The sequence below is a fragment of the Heliangelus exortis genome, chromosome Z (assembly GCF_036169615.1).
Source record: "Heliangelus exortis chromosome Z, bHelExo1.hap1, whole genome shotgun sequence".
Taxonomy (NCBI): domain Eukaryota; kingdom Metazoa; phylum Chordata; class Aves; order Apodiformes; family Trochilidae; genus Heliangelus; species Heliangelus exortis.
In genome coordinates, this window is record NC_092454.1 from 73331184 (window position 1) to 73337694 (window position 6511).

The following is a 6511-nucleotide window of genomic DNA, read 5'->3' on the forward strand; positions in this document are numbered from 1 at the left end:
GGGGCTGGGACTGGGTGGGCTTTGAGGTCCTTTCCAACCCAAAGCAGTTTGGGGTTCTATGATCTCTTCTGGGGTCCTCTGCTCTTTCTCATGGATTTCAGTGTTCTAGGCTCCCCTTCTCCCTTACCAACACTCCCAGTTCAGGGTTGATTTTTCAGAGGGAATGGCCACTTTTCTGGAGAGAGTACAAACACAGACAACCACCATCCTATCTATGGCAAAAAAATCTCAGTTTTTGTCTTCTGTTAGGATGAGACATTGCTGCCCCACACGACTGCTGCCTTCAAAAGCAAGGTGATGTGGAACCTTCCAACCACCAGAAGACACCAGAGTCCTTCAGGGAGGAGAGTTGGGGGTCTTAAAGAGAAAACCAAATACCCCAAGATTCCCTACAGGAGACAAAATGCAATGTGAAGCCTCCATGTGAACAGCTCTGTCTGTCCCAAGCATGGGAGAGGAATGTCAGGGACCTGCAGCAGCAGCTTTGGGATTTCCAGAGCTGGGACCCTTTTGGTGGGGATCACCCCCTGTGCTGGGACTGGTGAGGCTGCAGCCTGAATCCTGGGGTTGGTTCTGTGCTGTCTGAGCTCTGGGGAACATCACTGGTGAGGGGACACAACTGGGGCCACCACAACCCTTGGGTCCTGGCACCACAGGGATTGTCTGGGCACCAGAGGTTGGGGAAATGAGCTGCAGGGGCACTCAGGATGCAGATTTTGTCATTTCAGTCTCCCCAAACAAAGCATCTTTGTCCCCAGGTGCTGTCACCCTGCAGCCACCCATCCAATGGGCACAGCTGGAGCTGTCCCCATGATGACCACCCCGACTCCATTGGGATGGGGGTGACCAAGTGATGGGTCAGCCCCATCAGCAGGTTTGGGGGTTTCTGGGGTGCTCTGGTGCTGGTAACCACCCCTCCTTGGGGCTGTGCTGGTGCTCACTGAGTTTCCCTGTCACCTCCTGAGGACCAAGCCCATCCTCCCAGGGCAGGAGCAGATCCACATGGATGATCACAGCACTTGGTCCTCTCCTTTCCCTATGGAAATCCATCCAGGAGGCACCATGGATCATGCTGGGTGGAAGCACAACATGATGCCTCTTGACTTTGCTCTTGGGGCCAGGGGGGATGTTTTGTTCATTGTGAAAGGAAATGTGTATCTCGACTTCCAGATGGATCTCCCTCAGAAAAGAGCTGGTGCAGGAGCAGCTGAATCACCAAAATGCACCTGCAGAGGGCGATTTTTAAACTCATGAACAGGTCCCACCACCCAAACATTTAAAAGAAACCCCCTGAGCATCAGTGCCTGGAATACCTGTGCAGGTTCTGGAGAGGATGCAAAGTCCTTGGAGCACAGAGGGGTGGCAGATCTCCTTCCAGGAGGCTGTTCCCAATTTTGACCAGATTTCAAGTTGTATAGTCAACTTTTATTCATTTTTCCCCTCTGTTTTTTCTGCAAGCAGTTTATCAACTCAAGGATTGGTGGAGTTTCTCTGTTCCCTTCTCTTGTTCATGACTTGTATAAAAATGAGGTGGCTGAGTCTCATGGGATGTAAATCATCACTCAGTGGGAGAATGTTCAGATAAAATTTTAATAATGTTATTGCCATCTTCCTGTACTCCTCCTTGGAGATCCCACACTGGTCTGAGGGAGCAGCACTGCCCCTCAGGTGCATGGTTTCACTTAGCAGAGGTCTTAGACAAAAAGTTAATTTCTTCCCCAAAAAACAAACTCAAGAGCTTTTACTACCTAAGAAAACCAAAGAAAACAAAAAAAAAAAGAGTGGCCTGCAAGTTTTTGTTGTATCAAATGGGATTGATTAAGGTTGATATCAAGGATTGTGTAAGATAAATTAATTACACTGATTAAGTAGGGCTCAGGTGGTCACGGGCAGGTCACGATGATCTCGGGGTTGCTGCTGGCATGCCAAAGGTTATTAAAATGATAAAGTTACAGAAGCAGATCCTGCTTACTATGCACATAAAGAAAAAAAAAAAGGTTAATCAACAAATCACAGTCATATAAATGAGCACAATCTCATCCTGAAGAGCAAATACTTTTCTGGCAATTTCACTCAACAATGGTAGGATGTGCTCTTGAATCGTGTTCCTGGAAGAGGCACAATTAGCACCAAGATGGCCTCATTATGCTTACATTATCAAATGTAAGCAAACAAACAGGCAAAATACCTTGCAAAGGCATCCTGTTTGGTTATTTTACTGTGTTAATACATTTTATGTTAATTTAATCACAGGGTGGATCGTTAAGCATATGCCTTGTGAATAATTAGTGGGGCTGCCCTTAGCAGCAGAGTGCCACTCCTGCCCCAAAAAGGATGATGAGGAGGACACTGCAGTTTCTGCCACCAGTGATCTGAAGGTGGCTTTGGACACAGGTCCCCTCTGAGCCCACTCCTGGAAGGAGCCCCCAGGATGTCCTCACATCTGAAGTTTCGATGGATTTACCTTTTCTGGAGGGTTTTGCACTTTCCAGAAGGGACAATCAGCATTTCACCTGCCCCATCCCTCCCTGGCTGGTCAGAGCAGGCAGTCTGAGAGTCTGGGGTCTGCCAGTCCTTCACCTTGGCCTTGTCCCCAGGATGAGGGGATGACAAAGATGCTCTTGGTCACTCCAGCACCAGGTGCAGGGGGGCGGGGGATGCCCACATCCAGCCCCTCCTCCAGGAGCCTCTGAAGCCCCTCTCTCACCACTGACTTTTTTCCACCTTCTCCCAGCACCCCAAGGTCTGTGAATCCTCCCAGGGCTGGGGTGCAGCACCAAGCAGGGACATCCCACCCTTTCCATGGTGCTCCCAGGGAGGGTTGGGGTGGGCTCCAAGGGGGCTGCCCTCAGGGACCTGGCATTGACCCCTCATGTCAGCAGGGACAAAAATGTCCAAAATTCCTTTTCAGAGCTTTTCTTTCAGGTCCTGGAGCTTGTCCAGAGGACAGCAGAGATGGGGAAGGGGCTGGACCACAGATTTGCCCAGGAGGAGCTGAGGGAGCTGCAGGTGTTGAGCAACAGCCAAGGCAAAAAAAAAAAAAGCAAAAAAAGAAACAAAACAACCCCAGAACCTTGGTACAGCCATGGTATCCCCTGAAACCCAAGAGTGAATCCAGGGCTTTCTCCTGAACAGAGAGAACTGTTCTCCATCAGCAGGACTGAGAAATAACCCTGGAGCTTGGAGGGTCCCTGCCACTCACACCCCTGAGAAATCCACAAACACCAGAAACTGGTAAAAAATGATTTACCTGAGTGAAAGTGGAAAAACTCTGCTGTGGGACAGATCTCAGGTCTTGAGAGCAAAGACTTGACTTGGGAATGTGTGTGCAGAGAAGGGAATGGAGCTGGGGAAGGGTCTGGAGAGCCAGGAGAGGGTCTGGAGAAGTTGTGAGGAGCAGCTGAGGGCCCTGGGGGTGTTGATCCTGGAGCAGAGGAGGCTGAGGGGAGACCTTGTGGCTCTCTGCAACCCCCTGAGAGGAGGTTGGAGCCAGGGGGGGTCGGGCTCTGCTCCCAAGGAACAAGGGATGGGACAAGAGGAACTTTTGGCACAACTCAAGTGGTGCCAGGGGAGGTTTAGGTTGGAGCTGGGGAAGAATTTCTCCCTGGAAAGGGTTGTCAGGGCCTGGCCCAGGCTGCCCAGGGCAGGGCTGGAGTCCCCATCATCCCTGGAGGGGTTTCAGACCCTGGGGATGTGGGGATGAGGGACATGGGGTGGGGGTGGGGAAGGGTTGGACTCAATGAATTTAAAGGTCTTTCCCAAATAGGAGTCTGTGGCTCTGTGATTCTTGATTCCTTCCCCCAATCCACCCACTCTCAGCCCCATCTCTCTCCCTCCTGCTGCAGCACTGACTCCTCCAACCTCCCCCCTCTCTTCACCCGTCCCATACTTTGCACTAAACTCAGACAGTATCTGTGACTCGTTTTCCCTCCTGTGCTGGTACAGGACTGCAGAAGCCAACAGATGCCAGAAGGGCAGAAGTTGGAGTTTTTCTCCATGAGAATGGTTTGCAATGGTCTCTTGCTTCTAGGAGCTGCATCTATGCCAGAATCCAGAAGGAAAAGCAGCTCCTACATCCTTTGCAAACTTCCTCCAGGACAATTGTGAGATGTTTAAGAAGGACCAGGATGGTGGCCCAGAGTCAAGGGTTTAAGCCTTGCATCTGATTCCCTGATAATGGGAACGTTTTTAGGCTTGGCCAGAGACTAAATGGAATTGAAATAGGGAAAAAAACCCCAAGCCAGCCTACCTCTAAGAAGCCTGAGCTGCACAATGTTATAGACAGAGATGTCCTTGGCTTTGAAAACTGCTCTGGAAGAGGGATATAATTATCTGGTAAAACCTATTGGTTATCATTTTCTATTAGTTCTATAGGACACTTCCATTATGGAAGGTCACTTTTCTCCAGCTCCTATATTGCATTTTGTACAACAAAGCACTCATAGGATGTGACACTTGGTGTTCTGCAGAATAAATTATGATTCTTGTCCTGTGAAAGCAGCTAAAAATAGTCAGAGGAGATCAGACAGCTCCCTAGCAGCATATGGCACCTCCACCTGCAGGAGAAGACCCCAGGGTGATGGGGTGGGAGCTGAGCCCTGGATCTGTGGTCCTGGGGCATCCCTGGCTCCCTGGTTCATCACTCCCAGTCCTGGTTTACAGCACTGGTAACACAAGCTAAAATTAGGTTTTTGTGGAGTTTGTTGTTGCTTTTTTTTCTGTTTTGTTTTGAGGCAATTTTTGTGTTTTGCTTGGTGGGCTGCTTACACCTGGAGGGAGCTGCTGAAAATAGCTGTGGTTACTGGGTGGTGTTTTGCCTTGAAATGGTTTAAAAATGGATGGAAAGTGCAGGAGAAGAGGTTCAGGCTGGATCTGAGGAAGAAGTTCTTCATCAGGAGGGTGCTGAGCCTCTGGAACAGATTGCCCAGAGAAGCTGTGGCTGCCCCCTCCCTGGAGGTGTTCAAGGCCAGGTTGGATGGGGCTTGGAGCAACCTGGGCTGGATGAGAGGTGTCCCTGGGCATGGCAGGGGGGCTGGAGGGGGTGAGCTCTGAGCTCCCTCACAACCTCAGCCATCCTGTATTTTCTGATTTGAGGCCATCACCTCTCTGGTCAGACCCAGCTCCATCTCAGCTACATCCCACAGGGTGTTTCCCACATCCAGTGCCAGGTTCCACACCACAATCCCACCTGGCAGGATGTGCCAGCAGCTTCCAGCATCCCCATCCTCACCTCCAGGAGAAGTACTTCAAATATTTTTCCCTAACAAGCAGATAATTAGAGGACTTCCCCTGACACCTACCCATATCTCCCTGCCTGGAAAGTGCTTGGGAAGTAAAGAGAAGAGACATCAGAAGGCTCAGTGTGCTATTTCCTAGGCAGGGCTCAGAGATCTCTCGTCATCCTGGGGGAGGAGGTTGCTCTCACCCTGGGTCCTCTTTCATTTTGTTCTCCAGCTCCCTCTTTGAGGTCTGGATCTGCTTTGCTGATGGGTCCATGCCACTCGTTAGCCCTCAGACACCACCACCATGCAGGACACCCTCGTTTCTGACTTATTTCAGATGAATAAAAACTTGCATTAATAGTTAAAAGTAGAGTATTAAGGCTGTGCCTGACTCGGGGGGGTGGGTGGGTGGGTGGGTGGGGGTGATTGATGGCTTCCATTACACTCCATTAGATATTTTATTCTTGTTAAATGAAGAGCAGCCAACTTTGTCAAGTATTTTTAGTTCCCTCTGGTCTTATTGGCTCCATCTATTCTCAGGGATGTCCTGTAAATGGCCACATATGGCTTTGTGTCTGCAGGACTGATGACCGTACAGCTGGCTTTCATTGCCCACCAATTTACTGGAGCCCCCTTTATTGTGAGCCTGACAGCACCAGGGAGCTTTGTAGAACTAACAAAATATATCTATTTTCTAATTGTCTATTTATCACCTTCCAGGGATTGGTGGGGCCTCACGTCTGAAAGCAAAAGGGGGGACGGCCTTGAACAATGATCCCTGTCAGGGCAGTTGCTCACTTTAAATTAGGGTCTCATTGCCAAATAACTAATTTAGTCCTGCTATCAGACTGAAAAAGTGGGTATTCAGTGCAAAGTGCCAACTGGGGAATTGATTATGTCTGCCTGAGGAAAGCCAGGGGCCTGCAGGACACGGGCAGCTCCCTGGGGGCTCCCCAGCACCCTGGGTCCTCCCTGGGGCCCTGGGACCCCCGTGGTGCTCCCCAGGATGGGGGGGGGTCTGGGGGTCCCTGCTGCCAGGGGTGCAGGCAGCCTGCTTCCCAACAGGCAAATATCAGTGTGAAAATGCCTGTATAAACACATATTTACACATTTGAGGTGACCATCTCATACATCACACACTTGGGAAACAGAAATATTGCTGTGAACCAACAACACTTTGCTTGGGGTCTCAAAAGTCCCTCCCCATGCCTCACTTTTTTTTTTTCATGTAGAGCCCAAGCTGCCCCACACCCGCCCTGGAGAGCCCTGGGAAGTTGGTCACCCACACC